The 26,880-nt window shown below is 45.4% G+C and overlaps 1 protein-coding gene across 1 annotated transcript in view; it reads right to left on the bottom strand.

Moving 5' to 3' along the window:
* The window catches only part of LOC139767337 (neuropeptide Y receptor type 5-like), a 98,790-nt gene extending 83,344 nt beyond the window's left edge, over nt 1-15,446 (bottom strand). The window contains exon 1 of the mRNA XM_071696660.1: nt 15,119-15,446. The gene's annotated coding sequence lies outside the window, so the exon portion shown is untranslated. The remainder of the gene's footprint in view (nt 1-15,118) is intronic.
* Nucleotides 15,447-26,880: the final 11,434 nt, after the last annotated feature.

Raw genomic sequence — 26,880 nt, 5'->3', positions numbered from 1 at the left:
TTCTGCCCTTATTTATAATGCTGTAGTTGAAAATATTTATTGTAAATAGATCATTTTGAACGTTTTATTTGCCACTTTTTTTTTTTTTTAAGGATGGCAGACTGTAAGTAAATAGTATTAAACCCATGGGTTCAATTTGTTTGGGATGAAGTGGATTATCACATTGGACACCACACATCCACTTAAGAACCCACCTCACTGTAGTTACACACGAGCCGACCTGTGCCAGTGATGGCACACACACACACACACACACACACACACACACACACACTGTACACACATAATGTATTTTTGAAGCATTAATTACATGGGAGACTGACAGTATATGACAGAAAAAACCCCGCAAGGATAAGAGATTATACATTAAGCACAACAAGAACTGTATGGTAGCATGTGTGTGTGTGTGTGTGTGTGTGTGTGTGTGTGTTGGGAGGGGAGGGGTGGAACTACCGTGGAGCTGCTGACTCTGGGAGTCAGATCTATTTTGATGACATCCAGCATCTTGCACGCCCAGATCCTCAGATCCCACGGGAATATCCTCCTGACACGCCTGTTCTCTCTCTCTCTCTCTCTCTCTCTCTCTCTCTCTCTCTCTCTCTCTCTCTCTCTCTCTCTCTCTCTCTCTCTCTCATACCTCGTCCACGCGTTGCTGTGATACATCCAAAGGTCCGTCTCGTACCCCCTCCACATTCGAGTCTGGTTGAGAAACTGTACTACCGAGGCCCAACCAGTCGACCATGCTGGTAGCCCATCAGACCATACAGCCGACCATGCATCTGCCATCCGTGCAACCTCCAACCAAACAACCGTACTGTCACCGACTATACAACCATACAACCACCGACCATACAGCCATACAACCACCGACCATACAGCCATACAACCACCGACCATACAGCCATACAACCACCGACCATACAACCACCGACCATACAGCCATACAACCACCGACCATACAGCCATACAACCACCGACCATACAGCCATACAACCACCGACCATACAACCACCGACCATACAGCCACCGACCATACAGCCATACAACCACCGACCATACAGCCATACAACCACCGACCATACAGCCATACAACCACCGACCATACAGCCATACAACCACCGACCATACAGCCATACAACCACCGACCATACAGCCATACAACCACCGACCATACAGCCATACAACCACCGACCATACAGCCATACAACCACCGACCATACAGCCATACAACCACCGGCCATACAGCCATACAACCACCGACCATACAACCATACAACCACCGACCATACAGCCATACAACCACCGACCATACAACCATACAACCACCGACCATACAGCCATACAACCACCGACCATACAGCCCATACAACCACCGACCATACAGCCATACAACCACCGACCATACAGCCATACAACCACCGACCATACAGCCATACAACCACCGACCACACAGCCCATACATCCACCGACCATACAGCCCATACAACCACCGACCATACAGGCATACAACCACCGACCATACAGCCATGCATCCACCGACCATACAGCCATACAACCACCGACCATACAGCCATACAACCACCGGCCTTACATCCATATAGCCATACAGTCACTTACCATAACCATACAACCATCGACCATACAGCCATACTACCACCGACCTTGTCTCTTGTTCATAACATTAACTCTTCAAGAATTTCGTCTCAGGTTATCGGCTAACCTAATTACCTTGTCTTGCTCTGACCTTAATCTGACCTGTTATCTGACGCGTAATTAATGACCAGCATCCACAGCTAATGACCTGGATCTAATGATTAATCTTTGGTCTCCCGACATCGTAACGGCTTTATCTGTCTATTTATCTATCTATCTATCTATCCGTCTATCTATCTATCTATCTATCCTTGTGTTATAGATCTATATTTCGCCAGTGTATATATCACCGTGAGCCTTACAGAATGATTTCATTCTAGAACTGCAAATATAATCTGAATTCTGGAAAGCCATTTTGCTCTGGATTATTTATTTGTCAAGGTATGAGAGGACGAAGGTTTTCCTCCGCCCCGTCTCTCTCTCTCTCTCTCTCTCTCTCTCTCTCTCTCTCTCTCTCTCTCTCTCTCTCTCTCTCTCTCTCTCTCTCTCTCTCTCTCTCCCTGGTAGGTAGCAGGTGGTAGGCAGCCAGCCGACCAGGGAGGCAGGTGTATATTACACCGGTACTACCCCGCCTTGGGGATCGTGATGGGGTTAGTGATGGCTGCGCGGTGAGCCAGCACTTCAGTGGCTGTCAAGTGTCACTCCTTTTTTTTTTCTCTCTCTCTCTCTCTCTGTCTCTCATTATCTTCATTCTGCCTCAGCCACTTGTGGGCTGCTTGCTTTCCGTCCACAAGCCACGTAACTCACGCGACACGTTCGTTCTTCGTAAGCCGTAGATTTTTTGTTCCCTGCGGTGAGCATCACGCGCCAGTCCTGCCTGCCTGCCTGCCCGACTGACGGCGAAGGGTGTGTCTTTTTAAGTGCTGGTAAGTGGCTAGATAAGTACCCCGTCCACCAGTGTCGGTCGTCGGGGGAGTGTTGGGCTTGAGTGGGACTGACAGGGGGAGAATCTGATTGGGCGGGCAGACTGCTGGAGGGGAGGAGGGAGGAGGGGGGTAGGGCAATCATATCTACGAGAGAGAGAGAGAGAGAGAGAGAGAGAGAGAGAGAGAGAGAGAGAGAGAGAGAGAGAGAGAGAGACTCGCTCACTTTCCCAGCACCAGATAGAAAAGCGGTGATGGCTTTCGCGACGGCACACGACCCTTAATGGTGAGGTGAGAGGCCCAGGCCATCGTACCCAAGGGTCGTGCCCTCGTGCTTGAAGCACCGTACCGTCGTGTTTAAGAGTCGTACCGACGTGCTTAAGCACCGTACCGTCTTGTTTAAGTCGTACCGTCGTGCTTAAGCACCGTACCGTCGTGCTTAAGTACCGTACCGTCGTGTTTAAGAGTCGTACCGTCGTGCTTAAGTACCGTACCGTCTTGTTTAAGTCGTACCGTCGTCCTTAAGAACCGTACCGTCGTGTTTAAGAGTCGCACAGTCGTACCGTCGTGCTTGAAGGTGACCCACCGTCGTGTTCGTGGATTGGTAGGTTGGATGGTGTCCTTTGGGTTTCAGGCCCCGCCCCCTCTCCTCCTCTGCCAGGGTCGTTAAGGCCAGGTTATGATTACCACCGGGGATGAAAAATCTCTCGTGAACACCTTCGTCAGGTGTTCCATACACATCAAACACCGTACGCCACGCCCTCCCCCTCACTGCTTACACTACCGATAAAAGGTGTTTTGCTCGATGGCGGACCTGGACTTAATCTGTGATTTTTTAGCGGCATTTTTTTACAGCCCGCGGGAAGCAATTACATTTCAGTTATCCCTCACGTAATTACACTCATCGCCAAAAGAAGGGGGAAGGCTTTGGTGAGAGAGAGACTGTGGGCGAGTTAAAAAAAAAAAAGAGAAAGAAGTTATTCGTGAATGAAATACGTCTGATAGATGATGTGATTTCACATATCGAGGAAAATAGTAGAAATAACCGTTCATTCTGTGACTATATACGTTTTAGGAGTCTGTCGTCCACACGTATTGATTCGCGCTGTCGTTTTTTAAGTTTTGATACACTTCAGATGAACTTGTAGACCACGAAGGAAAATCAGAACAGGATTTTTTTTTTTTTTTTTGCTAAAGCGCTTTTTTTTGTATTTCAACACATCTTCAGAAGCAAATAGTAAAAAAAGAAAATAAATCCTGCTTTGATCTTTTTAATGGTGTACAAGTTCATATATATTTATGTGTGTGTGTGTGTGTGTGTGTGTGTGTGTGTTCCTATGAGTCCACGGGGAAATGAAACACAAGTTCCCAGGTGCACTTTCGTGTAATGATCACATCATCAGGGGAGATACAAGAAAGAATATAACAGTCAGTTGATATACAACGAAGAGACGTAGCTAGGACGCCATTTGGTAAACAAACATGTGTGCGTGCGTGTGTGTGTGTGTGTGTGTGTGTGTGTGTGTGTGTGTGTGTGTGTGTGTGTGTAAGGAGAGGCATTCTACATGTCATCTTACATAAGATATGTGTAGCGGTAATGAGATCGTGCCAAGGTCGGCAGCAAACTTTTTTGGTCGTAGGCGAGAGCTTTTCTTGGGGGGGGTACTTAGCCAAAAAATCTTTTCTCTCTGGAAACTTCCTCGCGTTGGGGTGAACAATGGCCGCTCTTGCCTGGTCTCGGCTGAACACCGGCTCTCCTAGATAAGCTTAGTTCTCACTTACTTCGCTTATCATAAAAAAGAAAATGAATCAAAAGAAAAAAATGATAAGGTGGGGTTGTGGGGGAATATAAAGTCATTACGTTAGGTTAGGTATGTGACTGCAGTGTGTTGGTTACGGAGGGAGTTTTCTACGTGTCTTCACAGGCTTGGGTTCGAATCCTCTGCATGGTAGTAGGCCCTTATCCAACTCAGGTGCTCGTCTTCCCCCACTTAAGGTTGGTTGATAAATGGGTACCTGACTTGGGCTGGAGTGTGTGTGTGTGTGTGTAGGAGCAACATGAGTGTACAGCCCGTCTCCTTGGGAGCACACAGTCAGTAATCACACACCGCCCCGGGTAAGAGGGTCGTATCGTATGTCTATAGGATGGGAACCCGTAGGACCGATGCTAATCATGTTAACTGACTCCTTGACTCAATCCGGCTGGTGGGTGGCTCTCGTGACCCTCCTACACAGCCTCCTGGGAGGAAAATATTCCTCTCTGCTGCTGTCAATATACAGCGTCTTGATTGTCGTGGACGGTGAAGACATCAGCTAGGCTCGTGCTGGGTTCGCTTTGCTATATATGTGTGTATATATATATATATATATATATATATATATATATATATATATAAAACACACACACACACACACACACACACACACACACACACACACACACACACACACACACCAGCCTAAGAGAGAGAGAGAGAGAGAGAGAGAGCCTAGTAAAGCAGTTAAGGGTCAGGCCGGAAACCTTTAGTGCTTGTGTGTCAGCCTTGTAGACTCTGTGGCTTGTGATTGTCTGCCGCAAGATGGGGCTAGACGGAGACATGTGCATATGGATGTACATATCTGTACACATACGTACACATCGATACACACCTCCTCCTAGTTACACATATATACATGTACCTGTACACTTACGTACTTATTAAGACATTATCCATTACTGAAACATGCATATGAATACACGTAGACTTATTGTACACACACACACACACACACACACACACACACACACACACACACACACACACAAAGAGCGGAAGAAGAGCTCACTATGAATATTATACAGCAGGCAATATGCTGCGGAAATCTATTTGTGAGAGGAAATTTGGAGTTGACATCGCCCCCAAACCTGTTGCCAGAGTCCCCACATTCGGTGAATAGTGAAGGAGGCCACAGGTGTCTGCTGAGGCATATATGAACAGGGTAACAGTCAGCAAGCTTTGGTAGTGATGAATATGCCTCTCGGGTCTGGTCACCACACTTACAGAAACACGGAGAACTTGTAGAGGAAGGGCGACGAAGAGGGTGCTATGATTAGAGAGAGATGAGTTACGAGGAATTAGAGAGATGAGTTACGAGGAATTAGAGAGATGAGTGACAAGGAATTAGAGAGATGAGTTACAAGGAATTAGAGAGATGAGTTACAAGGAATTAGAGAGATGAGTTACAAGGAATTAGAGAGGTGAGTTACAAGGAAGGACTGTCGGTTCTGGATATCGCCACCAGAGAAGAGAGAGGAGTTAGGGGTAGCTCGATAAGAGCCTCTGGAGTTTTTTTTATTTTCCACGCCAGTTTGATGAGGTCGGCAGTGAAAAGTTCCAGGAGAGATTGAGGGATAGAGCGACCTGAGGCCACAGCAAGAAACCTGTCAGGAAACTTGTCTCGGGGAAAGATATAAAGAAGAACTTACGTAGTGTATATCAGTGGTGGATGGAGGAGGGGGGATAGACTGACGGATGTGTGAGTGTGGACCAGGTGCTGAAGCTGACTTATTATAAGTTGTGTGGCAGGAGAGAAAGTTGAAATGACAGGGGCCGCCATGAGTGTAGAACTCCCCCCCCGTACGAATGTCGTCGAGAAGGAATTAAGCCAACGGGAATATGTCACTGACAGGGACCTGTTAGGTCGACATTGTACCCTAAACCTGTCACCAGGGATTTGTGAAGGGGACGGCACTGCCTGCTGGCTGCCACGTAGTAGAGTCGCATTCGAGGACGTATATATGTGTGTATATATATATATATATATATATATATATATATATATATATATATTTTTTTTTTTTTTTTTTTTTTTTTTTATACTTTGTCGCTGTCTCCCGCGTTTGCGAGGTAGCGCAAGGAAACAGACGAAAGAAATGGCCCAACCCCCCCCCATACACATGTATATACATACATCCACACACGCAAATATACATACCTACACAGCTTTCCATGGTTTACCCCAGACGCTTCACATGCCTTGATTCAATCCACTGACAGCACGTCAACCCCGGTATACCACATCGCTCCAATTCACTCTATTCCTTGCCCTCCTTTCACCCTCCTGCATGTTCAGGCCCCGATCACACAAAATCTTTTTCACTCCATCTTTCCACCTCCAATTTGGTCTCCCTCTTCTCCTCGTTCCCTCCACCTCCGACACATATATCCTCTTGGTCAATCTTTCCTCACTCATTCTCTCCATGTGCCCAAACCACTTCAAAACACCCTCTTCTGCTCTCTCAACCACGCTCTTTTTATTTCCACACATCTCTCTTACCCTTACGTTACTCACTCGATCAAACCACCTCACACCACACACTGTCCTCAAACATCTCATTTCCAGCACATCCATCCTCCTGCGCACAACTCTATCCATAGCCCACGCCTCGCAACCATACAACATTGTTGGAACCACTATTCCTTCAAACATACCCATTTTTGCTTTCCGAGATAATGTTCTTGACTTCCACACATTCTTCAAGGCCCCCAGAATTTTCGCCCCCTCCCCCACCCTATGATCCACTTCCGCTTCCATGGTTCCATCCGCTGCCAGATCCACTCCCAGATATCTAAAACACTTCACTTCCTCCAGTTTTTCTCCATTCAAACTCACCTCCCAATTGACTTGACCCTCCACCCTACTGTACCTAATAACCTTGCTCTTATTCACATTTACTCTTAACTTTCTTCTTCCACACACTTTACCAAACTCAGTCACCAGCTTCTGCAGTTTCTCACATGAATCAGCCACCAGCGCTGTATCATCAGCGAACAACAACTGACTCACTTCCCAAGCTCTCTCATCCCCAACAGACTTCATACTTGCCCCTCTTTCCAAAACTCTTGCATTTACCTCCCTAACAACCCCATCCATAAACAAATTAAACAACCATGGAGACATCACACACCCCTGCCGCAAACCTACATTCACTGAGAACCAATCACTTTCCTCTCTTCCTACACGTACACATGCCTTACATCCTCGATAAAAACTTTTCACTGCTTCTAACAACTTTCCTCCCACACCATATATATATATATATATATATATATATATATATATATATATATATATACCACGTAGTAGAGTCGCATTCGAGGACGTATATATGTATATATAAGAAGATCTTGTCGTAAACTGCTCGGCAGATCGTCTATCAGGCGAATACTAGAGTATGCTTCTCAGTTTTGGGTTGACGCTGTTACAGAAACGTAAAGACGTGATGGAGAACGTTTTCAGTGGAAGGCGTTATGAAAGGCGTTAATAATGGTACCAGATTTAAGAGAGCTGTGTTACAGTAAGTTAAGCAAATTGTGTGGTAGTTCAAGAGAAGGGGGCCCCATCAATATAGAAACCCCTTCCCTGTATTGTACAGCTGGGTAATTCCCCACACACACACACACACACACACACACACACACACACATATACACACACACACACACACACACACACACACACACACACACACACACACACACACACACGAACACACACACACATACACACATACACATACACACATACACACTAACGCACACACACACACACACACACACACACACACACACACACACACACACACACACACACACACACACACATTTCAACGTGTTAATGACATCATAAATCATTAATAACCTCATCAGTCATGCTGATTGATAGCCTGCAAGCTAACAACATGACATGAAAAAGAAGAAAAAAAAATTCTGAGAGCTGGATTCCTGGTGATTAAATCCCCCCCCCCCCCCCCCCCCCCCCCCGTCCTCCCCGGGATTTAAATCCTGTAAGTTTAATTTTCCGGCTCAGTTTGTGTTGACTGATGAGGGGGGTATTCCACATGATGCAGGAGGGTCGTCCTCCAACGTGTTCCCCTGTCTACTTGCGCCCTTACGTCATGATAATGTCAGGAGGATCTCCCGTGGGTTACTTGGTAAATAGTGGCTTGTGGTGGGGAGGAGGGGAGGGAGTGTGGTGGTGGTGGAGAGAGTATTGTGGTGGTGGCGAAATGAGTACGTTGGTGACGGCAGTGTGTGGTGGGGATGTTATTGTGGTGGTGGCGAAATGAGTATGTTGGTGACGGCAGTGTGTGGTGGGGATGTTATTGTGGTGGTGGCGAAATGAGTATGCTGGTGACGGCAGTGTGTGGTGGGGATGTTATTGTGGTGGTGAGAAAGGCAGCATGTTGGTGACGGCAGTGTGTGGTGGGGATGTTATTGTGGTGGTGAGAAAGGCAGCATGTTGGTGACGGCAGTGTGTGGTGGGGATGTTATTGTGGTGGTGGCGAAATGAGTATGCTGGTGACGGCAGTGTGTGGTGGGGATGTTATTGTGGTGGTGAGAAAGGGAGTATGTTGGTGGTGGCAGTGTGCGTGTGTGTGTGGTGAGGGGGAGATGGCATTGTGATGGTGGTGAAAAAGAAGGAGGAGGAGGAGGGTGTGTGTGTGTTGGTGGTGATGGAGGGTTTTGTGGTGGCGGTGTTGAGAGGAGTGTGTGTGTGTGTGTGTGTGTGTGTGTGTGTGTGTGTGGTGGGAACACCTATCTCCACCCCCCTCCCCCCCTCCGTGCTCATTAGGCCAATTAGACACGACAACTGATTAACAGTAATCACCAAGAGACACACACACGACTGGTGTGCCGCCGTCGTGCTCAACGGTCGCACCGTCGTGTTTAACGGTCGTACCGTCGTGTTTAATGGTCGTACCGTCGTGTTTAACGGTCGTACCGTCGTGCTCAACGGTCGTACCGTCGTGCTTAACGGTCGTACCGTCGTGCTCAACGGTCGTACCGTCGTGCTTAATGGTCGTACCGTCGTGCTCAACGGTCGTACCGTCGTGTTTATAATGGTCGTACCGTCGTGCTGTAAGGTCCAATGTTAGAGAAGTGGAAGAACTGGTCACCACACACACACACACACACACACACACACACACACACACAGAGCCTGGCTTCGGCTTGGGGGAGGCAGACAAGCGGACAATTATCGAGCGACGTGTTGCACCCTGGCACTGAGCCCAACGCTCAGGGAAAATCTCAGCCCAGCTCGGCGAATCTCAGCCGGAAGATCTCAGCGCCATTTGGGTAATGTTCAGCTCACCAAATTTGGGGAAATCTCCCGCCCAACATAAAGTCTCACTTCCCAGCTCAGGGGAAGCCCTGCCCAACTTACGATGTCTCAGCTCTGGGTAAATCTCAGCCCGGCTCGCGAAATGTCACACACACACACACACACACACACGCGACTCTCCTGGTGTAGCGGTTAGCGCTACTGAACTTCACGTATGCATGGGCCGGCCGGGATCAAACCCCTTATGAGTTCGAATCCTGGTCCCCGCAGCCGGTCCACAGTCCACGCAGCTGTTCGTTCTTCCCTAAAGGACTGGTCGATATGGTAGATACCTGGCATAGGCTAGGGTGTGTGTGTTTGTGTACACACATGTATATAAGTAGATACGATATATATATAATATATATGTATGAAACTACGGTAGGAGTGGCAGAGGAGGGGTTGGGGGGGGGAATATATATATATATATATATATATATATATATATGTTTCTGGAGGAGAATTGTAAAGAAAATGTGATTGGCGCGATATCACAGAACACACACACACACACACACACACACACACACACACCGTTGAGTTGCGACACCAGCTCGTACCAGACGATATATATACACATTGGAGCAGGTCGAGTGTGTGTGTGTGTGTGTGTGTGTGTCGGAGTGGAGTAGGAAGCTGGTGGAGTGCCTCAGAAAAAATAAAAGGGGGGGGGTATTTTGACTCCTGGGAGCGGGATGAATACCCAGGACGATGTGTGGTTGGCGGTGGCGGAGTGTGGTGAGGAAGGAGGGAGGGAGGGAAGTGCGGGAGGTGAGGTGCGGTGTGGAGGAGCCCAACCTACGGCGCCAAATTCAATCATGGCGAAGGGAAAGGATTTTTTTTTTCTTTCGTCCCCACTCCTTCATTTTCGTTTTTCATGGGTGTGTGTGTGTTTATATATATATATATATATATATATATATATATATATATATATATATATATATATATATATATATATATATATAAATTATATATTTCTTTTTTAAGGCGAGGGAGGAATATAATACGACGACAGTTTGCATGTGTTGGTACGACCTACTTTAGGTTACGACTAGGACGTTGCCCCGCTATGAGGACAATGGCTCTTGAGGATGGTTGCACGACCCGTGAAGCACGAGAGAGGAGGGTGGTGGTACGACCCCCTGAGAATGAACACGACAGGACAACCCCATCAACACGACCCGTCCGTTGTTGACCAGGACGGTACGATCCTTCACCACGACGCTACGACCACTGGGTACGATTTAGTCAGGTCGTACCGTCATGCTCGAGGAGTGTAAATACATTTGTATGAATACGACGGATCAAACGACTCAGCAAAGACGGAGTGATTCATCCCAGTACAGTACAGCGGGTTCGCGTATATTGCCTGGCTCGAGATGGTCAATTACGTCATCTTGAGAGACGCTAGTCAAAGCCTCGGCTGAAGGAAGACCTCGAAGCAAATCCTCAAGCGCCTGGAGGACCGCTGGGTCCGGGTTCCGGTGAGAGTGACGCGTGGTTTCAGGTCTCCCATGGCGAGGGAAGATACAGGAACAAAACTGTTGAGATTATTTACTGATAAGGTTATTTTTTTGTTTAATTTGAGAGGTTGCTGGAAGAACGCGCGGTGAAATTCCTGTTCAGAACAGCTGAGTATGATGGATTTTGGGAGGTCCTTTGCTAGGAAGGATAGGCGGGCGGATGACGTGGAGGGATATGACAAGGGATGACCTGTAGGGATAGGTGTTTGGAGGACGATCAGGGTGGACAGAGTGGTTGGGAAAAAGAATTCTAACTTCTGAACGTCTTCCAGTGTAGACAATGGTCCGTGTCAGACGACGAGGAACCTTTTGGGCACACGGTGCAGGACCGACCCCGAGAGACCACATGGACCCCATGGGGACCACGCTAAGACCCCGAGGGCCGTACACCGGGACCTTGAGGCCAGCCAATCAGGGGGGGAGGGGGGGTCGTTCCCGAGCCAGGGAATGAACAGAAAGGTCAAGAGGACGAGTCCATTACCGGAAAAGCTCTCGACGAGATCATGTCCCAAGGGTCATACGTTTGTAGGGCAGGAGGGGACTGACCCACCAGATGATGGACTGGCCTTGCCAGGCAGGGGAAGAGAACGTCAGAAATCGCATGAACGACGAGTTAATCGATCACTACGTTCATGTATTTCATAACTGACCCAGAAAACGTTTTCCATGAGCTTCTGCAGCTCTTTAAGGCTGCGCTGCTTGCGGTAGCAGGGAAGCGATGGGCTCTTTCAAGAAGGAGGAGGTCTACGACGACATTGTGCATCCCGCTCGTCAACTGACGGTGATACAGGCAGGCGGAGTCCGGTAACACGTGTTCACTGTTATGACACGGACATTGCCCACGCAGAGGAGCTCTTGTTGCTCGTCGTTCTCACCAGTCACCAATGCCGCAGCCTGCAGGCGAGGGAGGAACCTCTCCAACATTACGGTGAGGGAGGACCTAGTCGGGCCACCGTACTCCACCGTCACCATCCACAGTGTTGACTTATGTGTCCGTTACATGTGTACAAGAGAATTGCGTGTATCAGATCATGTGTTGTGTGAAGTGAGGTCAGAGGAACATACACACCAACCCACACACACATACACACACACACACACACACACACACACACACACACGCACACACACACACACACACACCTTCGTCTTGACCTTGAGGTTGGGTGTATGAAATATTAAGATGTGAGAAACGTAGGATAAGATGATGAATGCAGTTCGAAGTCAGCTATGAGATACAGAGCTCAGCCAGGGTGAATAGCCAACCGTCAGTGATAACATCGGCGAGCGGGGAGTCGCTTTCGACGTGGCTCTATCTTCGTCAACGGAGGGGGAAGGAGGACCTCCCCGCCCCATAAGAGGTTGACCTTACTCTGCTCCCACATGGAGCGCAACTTCGAAGCTGCAGGGAGTCACATAATCGCGGTGCCAGTGTTACCAGATACAGGCAGAATGAAAATGTTAGTTAGTGAAGGATGGGAAAAGACTGATTGGTTGACGATAGAGAGGACACAATGTTGACAGACAGACTGATCTGACCCTTAGGGTTCAGGTCATAGGCTAGGCCAGGCCATCATACCCAAGGGTTGTACCGTCATACTCCAGGGTCTTACCGTCGTGCTCAAGGGTCGTGCCGTCGTGCTCAAGGGACGTACCGTCGTGCTCAAGGGTCGTACCGTCGTGCTCAAGGGTCGTACCGTTGTGCTCAAGGGTCGCACCGATGTGCTCAAGGGTCGTACCGTCGTGCTCAAGGGTCGCACCGTCGTCCTCCAGGATCGCACCGTCGTGCTCAAAGAGTCGTGCGCCGACTTGCTCATTTGGTTAAGGAGGACGACCCGTTTTGTGAAGCAACTCATAAGAGGAAACATGCCTGGCGTTTAATTACAGCAACAACAAGAACAAGAACAACAACAACAAGGATCATAGTAATTGTCTCCGCTCACAAAGGGACATCATCACCATCATCATCATCATCAGTGTTTACCCAATTTGAAAGCAAAAATGTGCAGGTAAATACGTTATCAAGTGCGTACTGAATCAAGGGATGCAGCTGTTGTTTTATAAGTGTTCGTATAATCCAGTGGTCTTACGATCAGCTGGGGCTATTGTTCAAGTACTGTGACGATCATGTGATGGCGATGTTATTTACGTGTTGTTATAGTTAGCTGATTGAGCTGTTGTTTGATCGTTCTCACAACCATCAGGATCTGTTGTTTAAGCTTTCTCACAACCATCAGGATCTGTTGTTTAAGCTTTCTCACAACCATCAGGATCTGTTGTTTAAGCTTTCTCACAACCATCAGGAGCTGTTGTTTAAGCGTTCTCACAACCATCAGGATCTGTTGTTTAAGCGTTCTCACAGCCATCAGGAGCTGTTGTTTGATCGTTCTCACAGCCATCAGAAGCTGTTGTTTAAGCGTTCTCACAACCATCAGGAGCTGTTGTTCAAGCTACAGACGGCGTCACCAAGTGTCATGGTGCAGGATCCACTGTTGTCACAAGTAGTCATTAAAAAAAGTAACACATCACACCGTTTCAGGAAAAGTATTGAGTGGATGATAAAGTCGGGATTTCGACGGAGATAAAGTCTCGCACGTTTAAGCAATGTCTTTGGGGATTTATCGATTTCGAGAGAGAGAGAGAGAGAGAGAGAGAGAGAGAGAGAGAGAGAGAGAGAGAGAGAGAGACATTAAATTGGTGAGACACTGTACAGTGCGACTATCCGTTGGCCGTGAATAGCTGTTTGATGCGCGTAATTCAGTCCCATTTGTTTGGGAGAGCGGAAGACGACAGTCGAAGACTTTTAAGGGGGGACGACCCGGGTCGTTGAGGGAAAAACTGTGAAGAATTGCACGAGTTGCGGGGGCTCAGACGCGGAAGATGATGCCCCCCGGAGCTAAGTGCTCAGCGGACGTGGTGGAGATGATGCCCCCCGGAGCGAAGTGCTCAGCGGACGTGGTGGAGATGATGCCCCCCGGAGCGAAGTGCTCAGCGGACGTGGTGGAGATGATGCCCCCCGGAGCGAAGTGCTCAGCGGACGTGGTGAAGATGATGCCCCCCGGAGCGAAGTGCTCAGCGGACGTGGTGAAGATGATGCCCTCCGGAGCGAAGTGCTCAGCGGACGTGAAGATGATGCCCCCCGGAGCGAAGTGCTCAGCGGACGTGGTGAAGATGATGCCCCCCGGAGCGAAGTGTTCAGCGGACGTGGTGAAGATGATGCCCCCCGGAGCGAAGTGCTCAGCGGACGTGGTGAAGATGATGCCCCCCGGAGCGAAGTGCTCAGCGGACGTGGTGAAGATAATGCCCCCCGGAGCGAAGTGCTCAGCGGACGTGGTGGAGATGAAGCCCCCCGGAGCGAAGTGCTCAGCGGACGTGGTGGAGATGATGACCCCCGGAGCGAAGTGCTCAGCGGACGTGGTGGAGACGGACAACGAAATGAGGAACATATTTTGAAATGACTTCGATGGTGTTACGAGAGAGAATTTTTCTTTTTTTTTTGTCAGTGTAGCAAACGATTGTAGATCAGTCAGGATGCTGGGAAGACACTTGAGGAAAGGAGGGAAAAGAGTATGTGATATGAAGGATGAGTCTGACGTTTGGACGAGAGAAGGACTGATCTGTTTTAGTGTGTGTGTGTGTGTGTGTGTGTGTGTGTGTGTGTGAAAAGGGAACTGTAATATAATTGACCTTTTTTTTATTAAATCATTAGAGTACAGACAGCGCCAGCGTTGCAGAGTTCAAATTTTAAAATAAACAAATAAACATAAACATATATAGTGAGGAGTAAAAGGTTATGCCAAACACACACACACACACACACACACACTTTTCGTAAAAGACGCGGCGACAACATGTCATACAAACCTCATCGCATTATAATATAAACTTCAATGTTGATCCCAAATAAGGCTCAAAATACACAGTACTTACCAAGACTTTGAGCTCTGAGACATCACTGGCTGGGTAGATGGTAAATGTGGCTTTTCTCCTGGGGAAGTTTTAAGATTACTTCTTTTCTCTCTCTCCAGCACAAGAATCGCACCGTAGTTCAACTATCCGGGGCTTGGGCCTATCCCCGTGGGGATAGGAAGGAAGGTGAGGGTATACGGGGATAGAGAGGAAGGGCAGGGGGGGGGTATGGTTAAGGAGGGAGAGAAAGTGAGCGAGGTCACGATAAGCCAGCGGTAAAGTGAGAGCGAGAGAGAGCGAGAGAGAGAGAGCCAGGCAGAGTCTTCCTCACACATCAGTGGCGACTGGCATACTGGCCAGCCCGAGCCCGCTCACCTCTCGCTCCTCCACCCCTTACTCTACCCGTACTCTCTCTCTCTCTCTCTCTCTCTCTCTCTCTCTCTCTCTCTCTCTCTCTCTCTCTCTCTCTCTCTCTCTCTCTCTCTCTCATAATCTGGTGAGAGCGTTACGCACTAGTCCTGCCTCATGGCAGAATCTCATCGTAGGTCCTGTCGTATGGATACGTCAGTATACTCTCTCTCTCTCTCTCTCTCTCTCTCTCTCTCTCTCTCTCTCTCTCTCCCGCGAGCGAGCGAGCGCGCGCGCGCGCGGATTGGGATGAACGGCAAGGTTGAAGATGAACAGATAGATGATATGAGGAGATAATTGAGGCAGAGTATAATAGTCGACGCCTGACGAAGACGACCACACTCTACTTACAGTGACAGCACGACCCGTGTCAGGCAGGCACCACGATGGTACGACCCCTTGATTGTATGATAGCTGTGACCTTCAACTTAACCCGTATGGTCGTACAGTTGGTGGTGGTGATGGTCGTAGTGATGTATTGGCTGTGACTGGTGTCTGATGGTGTTATTGGCGGGAATTTTGTATATATATATATATATATATATATATATATATATATATATATATATATATATATATATATACTTCCTGCCCTAATGCTCCTGTAGCGCTCAGAGTCGTGGTGGTTGTGGCGTTGGAGGCACTGTGGTTGACCCATGTTGACCTCACTGTTCACTCGACTGTGGAGACAACTGCATCAGGGAAAATGGACCCCAGAAGCCTGACGACCGTGAGAGCTGGTAATAAGGATTGCTGACGAAATTGGTCGGTCGTGTTTATGAGCGCTGGGATCGGGTTGGGAAATGGAATATATATATATATATATATATATATATATATATATATATATATATATAATATATATATATATATATATATATATATATATATATATATATATATATATATATTCCGTCCTTACCACAAGGAAATGAAACACGATAAGTTCCCAAGTGCACTTTCGTGTAATGATCACATAATTAGGGAGAGACATAGGAAAAAAAACTAAACATATAAAAAGAATTTCTCAGAAGTTCTTTGGTAAAGAGGAAAAAGATATTTCGTAAAACTTTTTGTAGCTGTGTTTGGCGATGGAGCGTCGCAGTGGGGCTGAGGGCAAGCAGCCATTCCTTGCGTGTGTCTGCTGGTCAACTGAACGCGGGTGTGAGAACTTTTTAATTGGGTTGGCTGTGACAGTCCGTTTGTCGTTCACAGACGGGTCATGGAGACAGTCTTGAGAAAATACTGATTCACTCGTAACTTGACAAGAATCTCGTATAGAAGGGACGGTACTAGGCTGACCTTTAGATGTGTTTACTTAGACGTATGTCTTGTGTTATTTTCATTTTCCGTTTGAGAAGTAATCATTTGATAAATGAAAGATGAAATTAAGATGGAAATGGCAAAAAAAAAAATATGAAAAAAACGAGATGATACGCTTGTGGGAGGTCATCATTATTGGACTTTTGATTGTCAAAGAAAACTGGATGTATGTCGTGTTGTATTATTTGACCATTCCCACCACAGTGATACGTTGACATTATTATTATTATTATTATTATTATTATTATTATTATTAATATTATTATGATAATTAAGGCTCTGGTCACTATCAGAAACCCACATCGAGGCCAGGCCTAACTTGCAATATGAAAGGATTTAACGCGAGGGAGAGACAGAGAGAGAGAGAGAGAGAGAGAGAGAGAGAGAGAGAGAGAGAGAGAGAGAGAGAGAGAGAGAGGTAACTATTAGATATTTGGAGTGAGTGGAAAATGGTCTGCCTCTATTTATATAGTCAAGTCGTATTTGCTGGGGAGGACATGGGTGAGGGTGATGCGTTTCAAAGCCTCGCAGTGCCGGTCGTGATGCAGATCACACTGCAGCCGACCCTTGCATTGCCAGCGGCTACACCCTGCTCCACGTAACGTTAAGTGTCTGACCGCCACCTCCCAGCCTGCCTTCACGGGGTTCCCCCGTACTTGCTTCCCTGCCTGAGCGCCAGGTAGTTAAATAGATTTATAGACATCCGCAGATTTATGACGAAACGATAGTATTACATGGCATGTCTCCTTCGTATAAGCCTCTTATTAGTGCTTGAAGTAGCGTGTTAGAATGGGACGTGGTTGATATATATATATATATATATATATATATATATATATATATATATATATATATATATATATATATATATATATATTCTTTCTTTTAAACTATTCGCCATTTCCCGCATTAGCGAGGTAGCGTTAGGAACAGAGAACTGGGCCTTTTTTGGAATATCCTCATCTGGCCCCCTCTGTTCCTTCTTTTGGAAAATTAAAAAAAAAAAACGAGAGGGGAGGATTTCCAGCCCCCCCGCTCCCTCCCCTTTTAGTCGCCTTCTACGACACGCAGGGAATACGTGGGAAGTATTCTTATTCCCCTATCCCCAGGGATAATATATATATATATATATATATATATATATATATATATATATGTATATATATATATATATATATATATATATATATATATATATATATATATATATATATATATATATATCGCCGGAGAAATTACTGAATGGATGGATAATTTATCACAGAAAATAGAGAAGATGAACACGGCCGCACGATTCATTGGGTGTAATGGCCTGTCCTTTGATTTTCCCCCTTTGAGGTCAGGTCAAAGGCCAGGCCATCATACTCAAAGGTCGTATTCGAGAGACTAATGAATGATATACTTTGTAGTCTGGTTAAGGATGAACGGATCTTGAGTGACGAGTTAGGATATAGAATAAAACTTTATGGGAAATGGAGTGATACACGCGAGAGATGGTTGACGCAAACATATGAATATAGTCTGCCGGATGGTCACCCTCCCTCCCCGTCCGTATCAACACACACACACACACACACACACACACACACACACACACACACACACTAAGGGATAAATCAGATGGATCAATGAATTGACGATCGTAACGGTCAACGATGTAGTCTAGTTTACTAGGTGTGTGTTTTGCCGTTCATAGATTTATCCATTACTGGTAACGCGGACGCGTTGTACCATTACGTAAATCATTTACCGCTGTGGAAGGCCTCTCAACTGGCTGGGTCACACAAGCCCGTCACCGTTTAAGATATGACCACCATCCTAAATAGAACTCTGATCTTTTTAGTTGTTCAACGTCATTCTAGTATCATACTTGATCTAACCATGTATTTAGGTCATAGGAGTATCTTGTGTGTTGATGGATATACCGCCTCTCGCCTTCAGTCATTGGTCAAGCCAATATTCGATACACGCAATTTAAACACATGTATATGTATATATGTTTATATATTGGCTGTTTAAAAGCTTTTTCTCATTAAGCTAGAATCCTTCTTATACGTTAGAACATAGTACAAAAGTTAAAAACTTGATATATATATATTGATAATGTGATTATTACACGAAAGTGCACTTGGGAACTTATCGTGCTTCATTTTCCCCGTGGACTCATAGGAATATCTTGATATATATATATATATATATATATATATATATATATATATATATATATATATATATATATATATATATATAAGCTTAAAACCTAACTGTGTACTTGTTAAAGCCCGATCTTGAATCTCTTATCAAAATACTTTAAGTTCCATGAATGTAATTTGGTTTTTACCTTCAGATGAATTAGTTTTCCCTTCCATGAAGTGGTTATGATGGCGAAACTGTTCAAGATTCCGTGTTTTTGTCATTAGATTTTAGTAGAGCAATAGTCGCTTCAACGAACCCGCTAACGGCTTTCCGCTAAGAATTGTGTCTAGATATCAAATTCTTTCAGTCCCGTTGGTGTAAGGAAAAAGGTTAACAAAGACAACAGAGGAGTCTTCTCAGTACAGAGGCGTCTATAAATTACCAAACTTTTTACAGCGTTGTGTAGCGGCCTGACTCTCCACAGCGAATCCACCGGCTGGATAGCTTTTACGCCTGTTTCGTCTAGCTAGCCAGTGGTTGGTACGCTTGCTCTTCGAGCTAGCCAGTGGTTGGTACGCCTGCTGGTCGAGGTAACCAGTGGTTGGTACGCCTGCTGGTCGAGTTAACCAGTGGTTGGTACGTCTGCTGGTCGAGTTAACCAGTGGTTGGTATGCATGCTGGTCGGACTCACCAGTGGTTGCTGCGAATGCTGGTCGGGCTAGCCAGTGGTTCGTACGCTTGCTGCTCGGGCTAGCCAGTGGTTGGTACGCTTGCTGCTCGGGCGAGCCAGTGGTTGGTATGGCTGCTGGTCGGGGCTGGCGAGTGGTTGGTACGCCTGCTTGTCGGAGTTGCCAGTGGTTGGTTGCGCCTGAGTGGTCGGGCTAGCCAGTGGTTGGTACGCCCGGTGGCGGGTGGTTGGCAGCTCCTATTGTGTTAGCTACCGTACACTTTACGGTGCCGTAAGGCTGCTAAAGGAAATAGTATATCAGGGGTTCCCGGTACACGAGACATTACTCCTTGTACCGGGGCGGGAGATATACGTGGGGACCTCTGGCAGCAGCAGCAGCAGCACCTATAGCTTCCCCCTCGGTATTCCCGCTGTAATCTGGCTTCTGCTCCCCCCACTGGATCGTTACCCACTTGAAATATGCTGCTTTATTTCCCCTTTATCTGGAACGGTAACTCAAGCTCATGGCCGTGGTTGATTCTCAACATCTGCCCCCTGTTTTTTTTTTCTTGGATTGTTTAGATCCTGTTTGGCTGTGAATTCTCGATTTCATTTAAGTTATTAGGACAGACATCATATTTCCCGTCAGATTCCTGGTGTGTGTGTGTGTGTGTGTGTGTGTGTGATTTATGCCGGTGTTAAGGAGTGTCGACACCCACAAGTGTCTGTGCGACAGGATCTCCTGCCAAGTGGAGGAATGCCATTCGCTGTCCGCATCCCTTTATGTATGTCTTCATGTTCAGCGGCAACCTGTATCTATCTATTTATCTATATCTATCTATCTATCTATCTGTCTATCTACCTATATAGATAGATAGATAGCTAAGTACAGGGGGAAAAGAAAACGGTCACTGAATCTTTATTTTTTTTTGCTAATTCAGAAAGTGGTCAATAATGGACTGTCAGCAGCTCGGATATATATATATATATATATATATATATATATATATATATATATATATATATATATATATATATATGGTCGATTTGCTTTTATTTCCTTATATGTTTTTTTCCGGCGGGAAATATAAGGTGATGTAAGATCTCACCACCAATGTAATACTCTCCTCCCATACTTGAATGGCCCCCGTGAAACAAGCGGGTGTTGCCACTTGCACTGTTGCCTGGCTCTTGTCCTCACTATTAATTAACTGTTCACATCAACTCGTCGGACCGGAAATTAATAACCAAGTAGGAAACGAGCGTTTATCCCAATGTTATTAACATACGGAGGTGATGTGTGTTTAATGTGGGTTTGTACCATTCTTGAGGTCTCACAACCCAACCCCAAGTTGACTTAGGAGAATTAGTATAAGGTTTTCAGTAGCAGCAGCAGTATGAGGTGTATCATGACAGCTTGGATATAAGAATTAATAGCATTTAAGAGTATTTAAGAGGTATTTAAGAGTGCAGCCTAATACCCTTCGTTGGTTTGGGTTTAACTGTGCGTACGATCCTTGAGCACGACGGTGCGATCCTTGGCTACGAAGACTTAACCTTTAACCTGACCGTTAAAGGTTCAGGTTTAATCATCTTTATAATCACCTGCTTCCATCCACCCTCATCCCCCCCCCCCTGCCGTAATGTTTAACTATCGTCACCGTGATTAGATCGTTTCAACAGAACCCGCCGCTGTAACCCAACAGTCCATTTTTTTCTCATTTTCGTTAGGACGAGGCGACTCTCTCTCTCTCTCTCCACAACACAACAACAACAATGTAAAGGTCGACGATACCAGACCTCCCTCCCTCGCCTGAGGTCCCGGATGGCCATCGAACACACACACACACACACACACATATATATATATATATATATATATATATATATATATATATATATATATATATATATATATTCTAGGCCTTCATATATAGAGTACTAAGCCTGGAATGTTGACATACACTTGTTTGTTTCTCGACCTGGTGGTGATGCGGACCACAGGGCTACCGTGGTAAGTGGAAGGAGGAGGTCCGTGCCTAACGCTGCTGGGCAATTCCTTTTGCATTTTATTCCTCCCAGCCCAGCGGCTCCGCTGTCGCAGCATTCCTGACATATTTCGCCTCCCTCCCCTCCTCCTCCCTCCCTCCTCATCCCATCCCCTTCCCGGTGCCCGCCCTATTTCCTGTTTATTTACCAATTTCTCAAGGCCCTCCATCTCCCCTACCTATTGCACCAGAAGGTCCTTATGAGCCGCCTCGCTCTAGATATATTCCCGTTTTCTTTCTGCGTGTCTGAGTCATATTTTTTTTTTTTCGTTTTCATTATATTTTATAGATTTGACTTTTGGTGTCCAATGACGTCGTTTTTTCCTGTTTATTTACTAGATTTTTATGAACTATTCGTGTTTTTCTATTGGTGTTGTGTGACGTGTCTAAGTAAACCAGCTTTATGATATGGTGTATCCATGTGATGCCTTCTCGGTTTCTTTGATATATAAGACTCGTATTAAACGTCTTTTCCCTACGTGTGTGTTGTCTGGTCTACCGTCATTGAATGGCTTGTATTAAGCCGGAATCAGTACAGTGCATTTGAAAATCATTCGAAGTAAAGGAAATTGTGGTCTTCCTTCTGCTGTATGATAGGTATTTATGGGATGTCCTGTAATACATAACTAATGTATTGATATACTGTATCTATAACTTTCTTTGTTTTAGCATGAATGGTTTATGATTCTTGTGCTTTTCAATCGTAATTGAAGTTTTCTATTTACTTTTATCATTGCAGTTATATATATATATATATATATATATATATATATATATATATATATATATATATATATATATATATATATATATATCAGTATATATATATATATATATATATATATATATATATATATATATATATATATATATATATACTGATACCAATTATTGCTATGTTTTCCGCCGAGGCAAGACACTTCCTATATATAGAGACCCGTATTAAGTAATGAATCACGGTAAATGAATAATGCGTAACTTTCGGGAAACCAGGAGAGATATGAATGAAAGTCGATGGTGTGTGTATATGGCAACGCGTGCTGCTTGGGTTGGTGTCCGCGGAGCAGTTATCTTACCGCACACGACAACTTGTCACTTCATAATGAAATACCCCCAGTGTCTTAACCTCGGCGAAAAAAAATGTGTTTATTTCTGTTAATATCTCGAGCACGACGATACTGCGACCCTAGAACACGACGGGAGGGCCGTGCTGCCGCCGCTATACGTCGTTGGCTGACGGAGAGGTGAAGAGGAGGGCGGGAAAAAGAGCCATCGGGAAGAATGTAATTACCCGGGTCAGAAATACCTGCTTCTGTTTGTTCCTGGATGAAGAAAAGGCGAGACAAGAAGAAATATAAATTGGTTTACCAGAAGTTGTTGACGCTGCCCCTCTGGCTAGCTAAAGTTCAGGTTATTTATAACCGTACGGAATGTTTTATGTATATATATATATATATATATATATATATATATATATATATATATATATATATATATATATATATTCTAGCTCCAAGAAATAGCTCCGTGAGCGGCAAAGACTCCGACAAGGCTGTATCCGCCTTCGAGGAACTTTTCTCGCCCAGTATGTCAGCTTAGCCAGAGGTGACTCGACTCACCCACGATGTAACCTGGCCTCAGGCAGGACTCGTCCGGTAACACACACACACACACACACACACACACACACACACACTCAGTATAGATGTCGTGTGGTGAAGTTCTCTAAAGCCCAATTAGATATGGTTTGATCTGTTAAGTACGACGGTACGGCCATTTACCACGACTGTGCGACCCTTTAGTACGACAGCACGACCCTTATTAAACCACGACGGTACGACTGTTGAGTGAGCAGGTACGACCCTTGAGTAAAGGTATGACCATTGAGCACGACGGTACGACTGTTGTGAGCAGGTACGATCCTGGGGTACGAAGGTACGACCCTTGAGAGTGCAGGAAGGACCATAGAGTACGACGGTACGACTGTTGAGTGAGAAGATACGACTCTTGAGTACGACAGTGCAGCACTTTAATACGATTTTGTCCTATCCTTGGGAATAATGACGTGACTTGTGACTCAAAAGCTCAAGTTGTCGTATGCTTGGGCCTTAGGTCGTTCTTCTCATAAGTCGATCCGTTGTGTTCCAGAGTCGTACCGTTGTGTTCCACAGTCGATCCGTTGTGTTCCAGAGTCGTACCGTTGTGTTCCACAGTCGATCCGTTGTGTTCCAGAGTCGTACCGTTGTGTTCCACAGTCATACCTTCGTGTTCCACAGTCGATCCGTTGTGTTGCAGAGTCGTACCGTTGTGTTCCAGAGTCGTACCTTCGTGTTCCACAGTCGATCCGTTGTGTTCCAGAGTCGTACCTTCGTGTTCCAGAGTCGTACCGTCGTGTTCCAGAGTCGTACCGTCGTGCTCATCCAATCATCTCCATTTCTCAGGTTCAACTTAGATGTCTCACTCATCACGAGGATTCGACAATATCTCGTTTAAGATGATTCCAATCTCTTTTTTGCAATTAGTGTAATGTACGCCTAATCTGAAGGATTAGGCGTATTTCCGATCAGGGACACGTAATATAATTCCATCTCTTTCCTGACAGAAACATTCGCCAGTCGTCTTGGCTCTCAGATGCCCCTAAGCCTCTTAATAATATTTCCCTTTCCATATTTCTTCGTCTGATTCATTGTGAAGGACCCGAGTCGAATCGCTTCATTCGCCGTGAAGCCTTCTGGCCCTGGGCTGCTGTCGACCGCCATTCAGTTGCTTCGAAACGCTTCAGTCAGTGTGGAAGGCACTGAGTAGAATTTTTTTACTTCTGATTGAAGCAACGGAGTCGAACCCCTTCATTCATTGTGACGAACTTTAGCCCTTTAAAATGGATTGCCATCGATCACCACTCAATGAAGTGTTTGTACTGCCATTAGTACAGTGTGTGGTAGCATTGGTTTAATGTCTTTTCCTTCGGTTTGTTGAAAGGATTTGCATATATTTTTCGCAGTTGATTGAGAACTCGAATATTTTTTTTTATTCATATTGATTATGAGTTAGCTGCAGAAGTCTCTCTCTCTCTCTCTCTCTCTCTCTCTCTCTCTCTCTCTCTCTCTCTCTCTCCTAAATGAATGTATAGATTGTCGGGGTGGTTTTTCCTCGGCAGGAGAGAGATAGATTAAGATACTCTCTCTTCAGATAATCAGTCAGTCTTTCTCTCATTTCACTCTTTAATAGGGAAGCTCATTAAACTTGAAATTGACTTCTCCGTTGAAATGGCGTCCTGGGAAATGAAGTTTGAGGGCAAGAAAGTATGGAAGTTAATGGAGACGAGGTCTTCTACCTATATATATATATATATATATATATATATATATATATATATATATATATATATATATATATATATATTTTATCCCTGGGGATAGGTGATTAAGAATACTTCCCACGTATTCCCTGCGTGTCGTAGAAGGCGACTAAAAGGGGAGGGAGCGGGGGGCTGGAAATCCTCCCCTCTCGTTTTTTTTTTTTTTTTTTTTTTTTTTTTCCAAAAGAAGGAACAGAGAATTGGGCCAGGTGAGGGTATTCCCTCAAAGGCCCAGTCCTCTGTTCTTAACGCTACCTCGCTAATGCGGGAAATGGCGAATAGTTTGAAAGAAAAAGAAAATATATATATATCTTTCAAACTATTCGCCATTTCCCGCATTAGCGAGGTAGCGTTAAGAACAGAGGACTGGGCCTTTGAGGGAATACCCTCAGCTGGCCCAATTCTCTGTTCCTTCTTTTGGAAAAAAAAAAAAAAAAAAAAAAACGAGAGGGGAGGATTTCCAGCCCCCCGCTCCCTCCCCTTTTAGTTGCCTTCTACGACACGCAGGGAATACGTGGGAAGTATTCTTTCTCCCCTATCCCCAGGGAAAATATATATATATATATATATATATATATATATATATATATATATATATATATATATATATATATATATATAATGTGTGTGTGTTTAATAATGATTTGCGGAAAGGGGCGTTAGCATTCGCGGAGCCCCATTTCCTGTAGTTCCTCTGCTCTCACACAGCTTTGTAAACGTCTGTGTGTTGTCCACATTTCTCAGTTTCATCATTCAGTTTATAACGTTCATCTCCTACGTCTTATACCATAAAAGTACATCTCTCAAACAACTTTCATGTTGAATTTCATGTTATGGCCTCTGGTTGTCCTGTTCTTACATCTCTCAGAGAATTGTTTGCCATCTACGTCTTGCAAGATTGCGATCAGGTCACCCTTTACTTTTCTGTCTTCTTATTTGAACAGCTCCTTTGAATTTGATACTATCTCTGTTGCCTTCCTTTGGAACTTCTTTATTACTTTGTGAGACGATCATATTAAGAAGCATATTATAGTTTTGGTCTAATGTCAGATGTGGACAGCTTACTCAAATGTAATGCATGTGAACAGCTTGCTTGAACGCCGTTCTAATATTTGCCTGCAAACACTTGTTTTTCCCTGTATTTTATCTCCTGATGTTGGAGTCCGGCGACAAGTTGGGGACGATAACTATGTACTTCCAAGTCCCTCTCACTTACAAGTTCCTTTCGTCTTGTTTCCATTTGAGGTGATGTTGACTTCAAACTGTCCTTCACTGTATGCCATCGCCATTATGTATTACTCGAGTTGAATCTCATCAACCATGGAGTTTGTCTCGGTTCCCCTCGTAACTTGATGCAACCTCCGTCGCTCGTGTCTTCCTTCTTGATCACAGTATCATCCGCACACATGTTAAGGCTCGATTCTTATGGCAAGTCATTCACGTGGATCGAGTGGACTTGTGACCCAAAAGAGATCCTTGTGGTACGCCAGTGGTCACACTCAGCCCGTTTCGAGAAGGCTTTCCTCCATGAAGATTGTGATTAGTCACCAACCTACTGTGTGGTACAGTTTGAAATGCTCTCTAGCAGTTCACAATACATACAGTCACCCAGTCTTTTCTTCTAGTCCACTACGGAGCTCACTCTCTAGTAGAAATTGAAGAAGTTTGTTCCTCCATCACCTTTCTCTCAAGTTGTGCTGTCTCTCCCTCGGGTAGTTCCTCCTCGGCGAGAAGTCATTCATTTTCCTCCTGATTATATGTTTTGACAGACCACACTCGTCAGTGGTACCGGGTTGTATTAAGCTCATCCTCCCTTCCTAGGAACCTTTCTTAAAAGACAGGT

This window comes from Panulirus ornatus, chromosome 59, assembly GCF_036320965.1.
Source record: "Panulirus ornatus isolate Po-2019 chromosome 59, ASM3632096v1, whole genome shotgun sequence".
Taxonomy (NCBI): Eukaryota; Metazoa; Arthropoda; class Malacostraca; order Decapoda; family Palinuridae; genus Panulirus; species Panulirus ornatus.
The sequence above is the reverse complement of the archived record's forward strand: the minus strand, read 5'-3'. Positions and strand labels throughout refer to the sequence as shown.